The sequence below is a fragment of the Ctenopharyngodon idella genome, chromosome 7 (assembly GCF_019924925.1).
Source record: "Ctenopharyngodon idella isolate HZGC_01 chromosome 7, HZGC01, whole genome shotgun sequence".
NCBI lineage: Eukaryota > Metazoa > Chordata > Actinopteri > Cypriniformes > Xenocyprididae > Ctenopharyngodon > Ctenopharyngodon idella.
Window position 1 is genome coordinate 1,805,239 of NC_067226.1, and position 12,641 is coordinate 1,817,879.

The 12,641-nt window shown below is 41.1% G+C and overlaps 1 protein-coding gene across 1 annotated transcript in view; it reads left to right on the forward strand.

The window, feature by feature from the left end:
- The window catches only part of si:dkey-183c6.7 (urea transporter 1), a 44,228-nt gene that overhangs the window by 29,365 nt on the left and 2,222 nt on the right, over positions 1-12,641 (forward strand). The window lies entirely within an intron of this gene.

A 12,641-nucleotide genomic window follows, 5' to 3' on the forward strand; every position in this document is an offset into this window, starting at 1 on the left:
TTTAAGTTATATGGGCGTAGTCATAAGAATATGAGGCAAGCAGAAAAATCATTTGAGTCAAATTGAGTGGTGTATAAGGCACCTCTTGAGCAAAAGAATATCTGAGAGTCTTTCTTTTGTTCTTTGTCCCGTGATGTTCAGGTAACATATGTTGCATGATGAAATGGTCTGGTCTGTAACAAATAACTTGCCTTATTTGCTCCCTTATTGAGCCGACAGAAGTGTAGTAGCTCAAGTTTTGTGAAGTTAAGGGGGGAGTATGTAGCCAGTTGACTGAGACATCTGTTTAATTTGATATTTTTTTTATGTCCAAGGAGAAATATTCTGTATATTTAGTTAACTTCAGCAAAACTTGTATTAAATTAATTTTTATTAAGTTCTATATTCAATGGTTCCGATCGGGAGTTCATATCAATTGTTGTAGGTGGGGCCTTAATTAGTGAGACACCGAAGGGTAATATGTCGCTTCTCCTTTAAGCGTTCACGCTCAGATGCATGGTGTATGCGAACGGAGAAGCAGAGGTAGTTTTTCTCTCTCATATTTATCTTGCATAAACTGTCTCTTTGTAACGTAATCACTACATTTATGATTTTAAAACACTGTTAAGAGTTTCTGTCATAACTTGTATCCGTGTGATTAGCGTATTTTCGTTGAAAGTGGTATTTTTAACCATGTTAAATTTAGTATTTCGGTTGCACGTGTATCTTTTCATGCAGGGATGAGAGAGTCGGCCTTCTGATGTCTATGTATACTAATATTGCCTCACAATACTCTGTTTAAGGTATGTTGTTTCAATCTGTGATTATTAATTTAAATGTTTATTGCGTAATTTGTAAATTTATTCGTGAATTGATTTAGAATGTACCTGTACTTATGTGTATACTAGGCTATCTCTATACTAACTGCCTCGTGGTACATTTTCATGCAGTGACTGTGTTTGTGCAAAAAAAGAACTTTATTGTACACACAGTGGTTTAACAATCAAATTTTGGTTCAATTTAGAGTTTATAGTACATTACATATGCATTTCTATGAGTTTTTGAATGTTAACATTTATATTATGTTATGTATTTTCTATTACGTTTTTATTTGCACTGTCATGTTATGTGAGATAATTGAGCACTACATTTACTCATGTTAAATATTATATATCACTTCTATATATATCATTCTTTAAGCATTCGTGCTCAGATGCATGGTGTATGCGAACGGAGAAGCAGAGGGATGAGAGAGTCGGCCTTCTGATGTCTATGTATACTAATATTGCCTCACACTACTCTGTTTAAGGAATAAATCCATCTGCATATCCATCATCCCATTTGTGGTGTGGTTGTGTTTCCGTAGTGTCTGGAGGTTACCACTTGAAATCTGCTACACTATAATGCAGGAATAGGCAACATCGGTCTTGAGTGCCGCTGTCCTGCAGAGTTTAGCTCCAACCCTAATCAAACACACCTGGGGGGTATTCCAGAAAACAGGTTATGTGACATACCCAGGTATGTGTAAGGGCGAGTAAGCATATAACCTCCTAAACTAAAAGTAAAAAATAAACTTTTACAGCCATGTTATGTTTGCGAGCACAGACTGTTATTTAGTTTAATCAGTCTCTTTATTTTTATTATATAATTAGTATCAAACAACATAGTTCTTATTAACACTGAATAAAGATTATTAAACAAAAAGATTGGAAATAATTGCACAGAACCACTAAATAGGTGGCAAATATTTACTAAATATGTAAATCGGCATTAAACAAAAGAGGAAGAAAGAAGTAGTTATGGTGCATTTTTTCTTAGCGTCCGTTTCCATGGTGACTCATCAATTTGTTGCTCTGTTGAGAATGTCATCTTTTGTGTTAACCGTGAATGTACTCTGGGTTGGCTGAACTCCCGGATGCGTTTTTGGAACCAAAGTAAGCAAGGTTTGGGCTAATAAATCAAGAGTTCAGTGTATGTTTGACGATAAGATAACGTTATGGTTACTCACGTAACCCTGGTTCCCTGAGATTACGGGAACGAGCATTGCATCAGTTTTGCTGGTGCTTATAAGGAAAAGTCCTTTTTTCTCTGAATCCTGAATGGTTCATATCTGTGCAACAGCACAGACAAATGGCATTTCAGCCCACCAAAAAGGGCGGGGTTGACTGCCTATTTAAGTCATACAATGCTGTCAGTCAGAATCTTTTGACTGAGGGGCTCCCTCAATGACAGGCAGCGTAGTAGAACGGCAAGCTACGCAATGCTCGTTCCCGTTATCTCAGGGAACCAGGGTTACGTGAGTAACCATAACATTCCCTTTCGATACGGTCCTCTCACATTGCGTCGGTTTCGCTGACACTTATGGGGAACTTAATCCAATAGTGCCATGCTACAAGTGCAGAACGGAAGTCACTGTGCAAGCTGACAGCTTGGAGGCGCACGATTCGAGGGCCCCTTGATCAGCTGTATAAAGAGAGCCTCAGACCACAGTCAGAGCCTGCTACATAATACTTAAGTATTTTAGACTGACAACACCCGTGCTTGAAGAGCAGGGATGTCCAGGTTGTAAGATCTGATGAAAGTGGATGGCAAGGACCAGCTGGCCACCGCACAGATATCTGCAATAGAGACTCCACTGGACCACGCCCAAGAGGAGGCTGTACCTCTAGTGGAGTGAACCCTCACTACTCAGGGGCACAACAAATCCATAAACTTTTAAGCCAGCGCTATCGCATCTATGATCCATCTGGAGAGTCTTTGCTTCGAAACTGGCAGCCCTTTAGTGCGGCCTCCATAGCTGACAAACAGCTGCTCTGATTGCCGTAACTGGCCAGCGCACTCAGTATACACTCTGAGGGCCCTTACGGGACAGAGTGGATGAAGTGCCTGTTCGTCTTCTTGCTTGCTGAAGCGTCGTGTTTCCGTTGCGAAGCTCGTTTCTACATTGAGAAGAGACGAGAAGAGTGGCTTCAGTCTTCTTTGGAGCAGCGAGATGATCTATGCGGTGAAGGAGAAAGATTATGACTGATGGCGTTTCTGTATGTCTTAAATAGGCAGTCAACCCCGCCCTTTTTTGCCGGGCTGAAACGCCATTAGTCTGTGCAACTGCATCAAAAGTGAGCCTTGCTTTCTGGAATATCCCCCTGAACAAGCTAATCAATGTCTTTAGAATTACTAATCCCTGCTACAGACTGTGCGATTTTGGCGATGTTATAAGATCATTACAAACCACATGGATCTAACAACATGGATCTAATCAGAGCCGTTGAAAAATAGAGTTGTGACATGCTTTGATCTTGTGGTCACGTGTTTCATGGAGCTCTCAGTAGTTCCAAACAACTCTGCACTGTCAATCTCTTTGAATATGTTTAAGAAGGAGAGAGCACAGATACTCTGGGTTGGCTGAACTAACTCCCAGATGCGTTTTTGGAACCAGCATACCTCAAGTAAGCAAGGTTTTGGTTAATCAACCAAGATTGTATGTTTGACAGTAAGATAACCTTGCTTTCTGGAATACTCCCCAGGTGAAAGTGAATAACAAACAAAGGTTAACAGGAACTAAACCACAGGTACTGACACAGGCACAGCAAGAATATCAAAATAAAAGTCCAAGAACACTAAACACAGGGAATGACATTAACCTCAGTGAAACAAAAACACAAATCATTTTATTTTCTATTAATTTTATATACAGGTGCTGGTCATATAATTAGAATATCATCAAAAAGTTGATTGATTTCACTAATTCCATTCAAAAAGTGAAACTTGTATATTATATTCATTCATTACACACAGACTGATATATTTCAAATGTTTATTTCTTTTAATTTTGATGATTATAACTGACAACTAAGGAAAATCCCAAATTCAGTATCTCAGAAAATTAGAATATTGTGAAAAGGTTCAATATTGAAGACACCTGGTGCCACACTCTAATCAGCTAATTAACTCAAAACACCTGCAAAGGCCTTTAAATGGTCTCTCAGTCTAGTTCTGTAGGCTACACAATCATGGGGAAGACTGCTGACTTGACAGTTGTCCAAAAGACGAACATTGACACCTTACACAAGGAGGTCAAGACACAAAAGGTCATTGCAAAAGAGGCTGGCTGTTCACAGAGCTCTGTGTCCAAGCACATTAATAGAGAGGCGAAGGGTAGGAAAAGACGTGTTAGAAAAAAGTGTACAAGCAATAGGGATAACCGCACCCTGGAGAGGATTGTGAAACAAAACCCCTTCAAAAATGTGGGGGGGATTCACAAAGAGTGGACTGCAGCTGGAGTCAGTGCTTCAAGAACCACTACACACAGACGTATGCAAGACATGGGTTTCAGCTGTCGCATTCCTTGTGTCAAGCCACTCTTGAACAACAGACAGCGTCAGAAGCGTCTCGCCTGGGCTAAAAACAAAAAGGACTGGACTGCTGCTGAGTGGTCCAAAGTTATGTTCTCTGATGAAAGTAAATTTTGCATTTCCTTTGGAAATCAGGGTCCCAGAGTCTGGAGGAAGAGACGAGAGGCACACAATCCACGTTGCTTGAGGTCCAGTGTAAAGTTTCCACAGTCAGTGATGGTTTGGGGTGCCATGTCATCTGCTGGTGTTGGTCCACTGTGTTTTCTGAGGTCCAAGGTCAACGCAGCCGTATACCAGGAAGTTTTAGAGCACTTCATGCTTCCTGCTGCTGACCAACTTTATGGAGATGCAGATTTCATTTTCCAACAGGACTTGGCACCTGCACACAGTGCCAAAGCTACCAGTACCTGATTTAAGGACCATGGTATCCCTGTTCTTAATTGGCCGGCAAACTCGCCTGACCTTAACCCCATAGAAAATCTATGGGGTATTGTGAAGAGGAAGATGCGATATGCCAGACCCAACAATGCAGAAGAGCTGAAGGCCACTATCAGAGCAACCTGGGCTCTTATAACACCTGAGCAGTGCCACAGACTGATCGACTCCATGCCACGCCGCATTGCTGCAGTAATTCAGGCAAAAGGAGCCCCAACTAAGTATTGAGTGCTGTACATGCTCATACTTTTCATGTTCATACTTTTCAGTTGGCCAAGATTTCTAAAAATCCTTTCTTTGTATTGGTCTTAAGTAATATTCAAATTTTCTGAGATACTGAATTTGGGATTTTCCTTAGTTGTGAGTTATAATCATCAAAATTAAAAGAAATAAACATTTGAAATATATCAGTCTGTGTGTAATGAATGAATATAATATACAAGTTTCACTTTTTGAATGGAATTAGTGAAATAAATCAACTTTTTGATGATATTCTAATTATATGACCAGCACCTGTACACTACAATTCAAATGTTTTGGGTCTGTAACATTTTTTTTTTAATGTTTTTGACTCTTATGCTCACTCGGGCTGCTTGCATTTATTTGATCAAAAATACAGTAAAAACAGTAATACTGTGAAATATTATTACAATTTAAAATTGTAATGTCATTTATTCCTGTGTAGATTTCTGTGTCATATGATCTTTCAGAAATCATTACAATATTCTGATTTGATTTTCAAGTTTGGTGTTGAATGGCAATGCATATTTTGTAACTGTTGGACATGTCTAAATTTTATAGCAATTAAACATCCAAGTTAGACAGACAGACAGAATGATCAAGTAAACAAATCTTGGTTTCTGAGAGAGCAAGAGCTTCTAAGAGCTATTCAATGAAGGCAGCTGTACAAATAAAACAGGGTAAATTGAGGCGAAGGTGAACATGGCTTTCTCTGAAGGTTAACTGTTGAATGACAGAACTGTTTTATTAATCTTCTGTCAGACAGAATCAGGGTCAGAGCTTTCTTGTTCAGTATGTGGATCGTTGCTGAGTAATATAAATATATATTCCAAAGCCTCGCCTGTTTAAATAGCCAAAAAGCTTATCAAATGTGAGCATGTGCACATGCAAATATATAAAATATCAGATAGGCCTACTGTAAAGACATTTCTGCAGAAAAATGCAGAAAGAGAGAGAGAGAGCATTAGAGAGAGAAAGAAAGATGTGCTATGGTAAAAGAAAACTCTAGGGAATGGTGGGCGGTTAGTGAAGTCTGAAAGCTTGGACAGGAACATAGGGGCAGCAACTATAGACTAAAAATACACTGCCACCTTTAGATCACAAACAGAACTACAACCACAAACCCAAGTCCACTTATATATTCCTTAGTGTACTGTACACCAGATATCAAATAGTCTATTTAAAAAAAAAAAAAAAACTAAAAATCAAAACGTATGTTATGTGCATATGTTGTGTATGTAAGCACAGAATACCCGTTGACCTCAGTATTTGACAGTTTCTTGACTCATGTATTTGATACTGCCAAAAGACATTAGTTTTATACAAACTTGGATAAAGCATGCAAAATAACCATATTCATTTCTGAAATAATAACTGGACTTGTGTATTTACAGGGGGCTCCACAAATATTTGCACTCTTGGTAAATATGAGCAAAACTGTCTGTGAAAATCTATCTTAGTCTTTCATTCAAAATATTCACAAAAATCTAATCTTTAATTGAAGTTAATTTACACAAAATACAAATGTGGAATAAATTAAATACATATAGTTTTCTCCAAAATATGTGTGCCAAAATTACTGGCACCCCTACAAATTCTAAGTAAAAATATTACTGAAGCATATTTCCATTTATATGGTATGTTTTTAAGTTCACCTTAGTGATCAGGAACACATAAGTGATAAGTCATAACATTCTGTTCACTGGGCTCTAAATGTGAAGTGACACAGGCCAAATTCCTATAGTCATCCATGACTATGGGAAAGACCTGAGAATACAGTAATGATGTGTGACAAAAGTTTGTTGAGCTGCACAAATCAAGAAATGGCTGTGAGATAAAATAAATATATATATATATATATATATATATATATTTTTTTTTTTTCTTGGAATACTCATTTCCACTGTCTGGGCAATAATTAAGAAGTTTAAATCAACTGGAGATGGTAACAGTATACTGGAAGAGGACGTGTGTCTATATTGGACCCACACGCACTGAGGAGGATGGTTTGAGTCGCCAAACAAACTGTAGGGATCAAAGTTGGAGAACTGCAGATGCTAGTTGGGCCTTGGGATCAGAAAATCTCCAAAACTTTCTCAAAAAAAAAATCAGACCTTACCTATATAACCACAACTTGTTTTGGGAAGGTTGCAATAAAAAAGCCTTTGGTGACATCATACATCAATATCACGCACCTACAGTTTGCCAGGCATTACTAGAACTTCCATTTGGGACTAAGGTTTATGGTCAGATGAGACCAAAATACACCAGAGGTGAGTTCGGCATAAACAGAAACATAGCTATGTAGAAAAGTACCTTATCCTCACTGTGAATATGGTGGTGGATCTTTAAGGCTGTGGGGCAAATTTTCTTCCAAAGACCCTGGGCAATTAGTTAGGATACACAATATTATAAACTCCATCAAAAAGAAGCTACTCTGAAAAGCTGAAAAACCAGTTGTCATCCAACAATCCGGCATCAGTCTAGACAGGTCTGAGGAACATCACCAAGTACAAGTACAAGCTTCAGTACCAAGAAAAATTCCTTGTGTGTGCAAGCACACTTGGCAATAAAGCTCTTTCTGATTCTGATCTCTCGCCATATGTCCATCAACCTTATTACGCATTATAGAAGAAGATCAAGAGCTGTTCTTTGCTAAGGGAGGTTGCACAAAGTATTAAATGAAAGGATGCAATAATTGTGGAATACATATATTTAAAAGAAAAAAAAAATTATAAGAATCTTTTTCATTCAACTATTTGACTTTAATTGAAGGTAAAATGTTTGTAAATATTTTTAATTAAAGACTAGGTGGAGAAATTTCAAAAACAAATTTTCAGTTTTGCTCATATTTACCAAGGGTGCCAATATTTGTGGAGCCCAATGTATAATTGCAATGTTATGAGGTAATGTGACAACAATATAGAAAAATACAGTTTGAAACATTTGTTGTTGCACATACAGGTTCACATACTTAGTTAGAACTCGACAATATAGAATTTATACTGTGCAGTATGCACTATGCAGCAAGCAGTATGCTAGTAATTCATTCTGAAGTCTAAAATGCTTTGAGAGGCTATCTGGTAGCAGTATGGCAGGTCTGAGCTAATATAGTGCTGCAGTGGTGACTTATTTTTGTAGGCTAAACCGTAAGTTAGCATCACCCTGGTTCTCTTGACAAAAACCCAATACGATTTTTCCATTGGCTTTTGGATTATTGCAGAAAATAAGCTCCGTGACCAACAAAAGTTTGATTCATACACATTTTCTTCATCATGATAATCTTCACAAATGAACATAGTTTGAGCTCAAATAGTTTGAATGAGTGTTTTTATAAACAAAATGAGGCTGTGAAAGCGGCACGCACTAGTGAGTAGATGAGTTTACCTCTTTGGTGTGATGCTTAATGTACCTCTGTAGTCCCATTAATTACAGCCACTTGTGAGCAACCGCCTTTTTAAGACAAGTAAATGCTTTTTAAAAAAAGTCACAAGGAGGTATGAAACATAATACAAAATGAACCTATCAAAGCGAGTGGTTCTTGGCCATAATAATCTAGGCCTCTCAAATAGCACCCTTAACACTCGCGGTCTTCTTATGGGTCAGCACTTTTGTGACATAATTCCGCTTTGACTGTTTGGAATAAGTCTGCAGAGCTCAGTGCAGGTTGAGCAAAAGTGCATATTGAGGCCGCATATCGCTTACTGTTCTGAAAATGACAAATGCAACACCCTACAGTCTCCTGGATTTCACGAGCATGTTGTGCCCATTGTAAGTCCACAAGACTGTAAGAGCAAATAAAGTGTGCCATTTGGGACAGGAAGTAATAGGGTGTGTCTCAGTCAGCTCCCTAGTTGAGTAGTCAGGTGACTGAAAATGGAGTCAGCCATTTTAATGGTTGTCTCAGTCGCAAAATCTTTCCTGTGCACTGAAACGTCCGCTCCCTAAAAAGTCCCACAATGCACCATGAAAACCAGGGAGCATCGATGCTCACTATGGCTGCATCCGAAAACTTAGGCAGCTGACTTGTTGCCTCGCTGCCTTATAGGCATTGACTCTGCAGGCAGCATTTGCGAATGAAGGTACCTGACGAAACTGATTTCAGACAGACTTCTGAGGTATAACCGTTTAATGATCTACAGCAAAATAGAGCGAGCTTAGGTGAGAACTAAACAAATATTTAATAACTACCATAGTAATTTCTTGCTAGAAATGACAACAGAAGTAAAAAACATTGGTAAAAATCATACATTTACACACAAACTGACCAGAAAACCGCAACTTTCAGATGCCATCTGTTTCTAGCTCAACTGTTACCGAATGGTACGCATAGGGATATTAAAGGCAGCGAAGGATACATCTATGCTGCCTTCAAAAATTGATCTGATGAAGATATCTCAGGAGACAGGAAGTGAAGGCAACCGTAATGATTCGTCACTCAGGCTGGGATCCATTTGCAGGCTTTTATTAAAGGAAAGCGTGGTACAACAGGCAAGGTCGGACAGGGGCAAACAGGAATGGCAAGGGACAGACAGAATCGTAGTCAGGGTACAGGCAAATGGTCGGGGCAGGCAGATAACACTCACAGTCCAGATAACAGTCAGATAACAGGTTCCAAGGGCAGGCAGCAGAGAATCGCAAACGAGAGGCAAAACAAGATCAATAACGGGCAGGCAGATAATACAAGAAAATGCTCAGAGATGTACACCGTGGCAATACAAGACTTCGCGACAATGAGAAGTGCAAGAGAGTCCTTTATAGTCCGGGTGATTGGCAACAGCTGAGAGGCAATTGGTCCAAGGTACGGGCTTCTGGGAAATGTAGTGTGTGGTGGGGTGTGTGTGTGTTAGTATTCGGGAGAGGGCGTCAGAGGAGGGAATAGCGGAGTTCGTTTCCGTGACAGAGCCGGTGATTGTAGAGAAAGCCGTCTTCCATTCATCCCCTTCCTTGATACGGATCAGATTATAGGCACTGCGGAGATCTAACTTGGTGAAGTACTTGGCGGAGCGTAACTGTTCCAATGCTGCTGGGACCAGAGGTAAGGGGAATCTGAACTTTACAGTTATGTCGTTTAGACCTCGGTAATCAATGCAAGGGCGGAGCCCGCCATCCTTCTTACTCACAAAGAAGAATCCAGCGGAGGCAGGAGAGGTAGAGGGACGAATGAAGCCCTTGGCTAGTTCCTCTTCAGTATACTTCTTCATTGCTTCCGTTTCAGGTTGTGACAGGGGAAAAATACGACCCTTGGGTGGTGTGGTTCCTGGAATGAAATCTATGGCACAATCATAGGTTCGATGTGGGGGTAATTGGGAGGCCCGCACCTTGCTGAATGCTACCGCCAGGTCCTGGTACTGGTTGGGTAAGTTGGGGACTGGTGCGGGATCGGTGAGGACGTCGGGATCAGCAGCCTGGATTGTTCTGACAGATAGGGGAGGTGAGTGAGATAAACATTTAGTTTGACAGTTCATTCCAGTGCGTGATTTGGCCCTCTCTCCAGCAGATTTGGGGGTTATGAGTGCGCAACCAGGGCAGACCTAGGATGATGGAAGAAGTGGAAGTGGGTAGGATATGGAACTGAATCGTCTCAGTATGGAATAGACCGGTTATCATGGTCAGCTGTTGTGAAATGGCATTGACTCGTCCGGACCCCAGCGGTCGGCCATCTATTGCTTCCACTGCGAGAGAAGAAGAGCACTCAATTAAAGGTATGTTATTTTCTTGAGCAAAGTTCTGGGACATGAAGTTTCCCGCTGCCCCTGAGTCCAGTAATGCAGGGGTGGTCAAGCGTCGGGTATCAAACAGCAGCGTAATGGGTGCGGATACACACAAGTCAGAGTTGTAATGGGGTTTAGTGTCACTCACCGACCGTGGATTCTCAGGACAGGATCGCACTGGGCAGTTGTTTCTCATGTGTCCAGGACTGCCACAGTACAGGCAGAGACGGTGAGTGAACCTGCGACTTCTCTCCTCTTCAGATAAGTGGTAGGAGTTGATTTGCATGGGTTCTGAGGGTTCTGGTTTCATAGGAGGAGAAGGACGAGCGCTGTGTCTTTGACTGGCTTTGCGGGAGCGAATGAGGTTATCAATGTGAATGGTGAGTTCAATAAATTGATCCAGACTTTTACCTTCATCACGGCAGGCAAGCTCCGCTTGTAATTCATGAGATAATCCTCTTCGAAAACATACTTTAAGTGTATCACTCACCCAGTTCGTTTGTGCTGCAAAGGTACGGAAGGCAAGAGCATATTCAGCCGTCGTTCTAAGCCCCTGGGTTAATTCCATTAACCGATCACCAGCCCCTTTACCGTCACTGGGGTGGTCGAAGACCTCTCGGAATCTCTGCATGAAATACTCAAACGAAGGGAAAGCAGCCCCATCATCTCCCCAGACAGCAGTAATCCACTCAAAAGCTTTACTAGTAAACAGTGAACATACGAAGATCTTACCAGCGTCCGTGGTGTACAAGGTGGGTTGTTGATTAATGAAGAGGGAGCATTGTAGAACAAACCCCTTACACTTGGTAGGATCGCCGTCGAATTTTTCTGGGAGAGAGAGGCGCGGATTCCCCTGTGATGGCGTTCCAACCGCGTGGGTAATGGCGGCCGCGGCGGGTGGTAGCGAGGCCGCTGGAGCAGGTGCCTGGAGACCTTGTAGCGCCTTCACCAGCTCCTCAGTAAGCGATGTGAGGCGGTTGAGTTGATGTTGGTGAGCCGTGAGCTGGCTGGCTTGGGCTGACATGGTCGAACACAGATGGGTGAAAGCCGCTGGATCTTGTAGCGGCGAAGTCTTCTGTAATGATTCGTCACTCAGGCTGGGATCCATTTGCAGGCTTTTATTAAAGGAAAGCGTGGTACAACAGGCAAGGTCGGACAGGGGCAAACAGGAATGGCAAGGGACAGACAGAATTGTAGTCAGGGTACAGGCAAATGGTCAGGGCAGGCAGATAACACTCACAGTCCAGATAACAGTCAAAGAGTTCCAAGGGCAGGCAGCAGAGAATCGTAAACGAGAGGCAAAACAAGATCAATAACAGGCAGGCAGATAATACAAGAAAACGCTCAGAGATGTACGCCGTGGCAATACAAGACTTCGCGACAATGAGAAGTGCAAGAGAGTCCTTTATAGTCCGGGTGATTGGCAACAGCTAAGAGGTGATTGGTCCAAGGTACGGGCTTCTGGGAAATGTAGTGTGTGGTGGGGTGTGTGTGTTAGTATTCGGGAGAGGGCTCCCTCCGATGGTCAGAGGAGGGAATAGCGGAGTTCATTTCCGTGACGGCAACACTGGATTCGGATGTACCTTGATACCTTCATACTTTGGAATGCATCCTCCAAAGGCAGCATTTTTACATTTTCGGGTGCAGCCTATGTTCCCTTAAAAGTTTAGTTCACCCAAAAATGAAAATTTTGTCATTAATTAATCACTCTCATGTCCTTCCAAACCCGCACCCAGCAAACATTTATCCGACGGCAACGTTGTGTCCCTGGCCAAAAATAGGACGGCATCATTAAAAATATGTAACAGAACATTTCCTAAAATGCATTCAGATACGATTGTACATGTCTACAATTCTCTAGAGTTGCATGTATAATTGTTACTTTGACTTTCAGCTATGTGTAGTTTAATATATAATAATT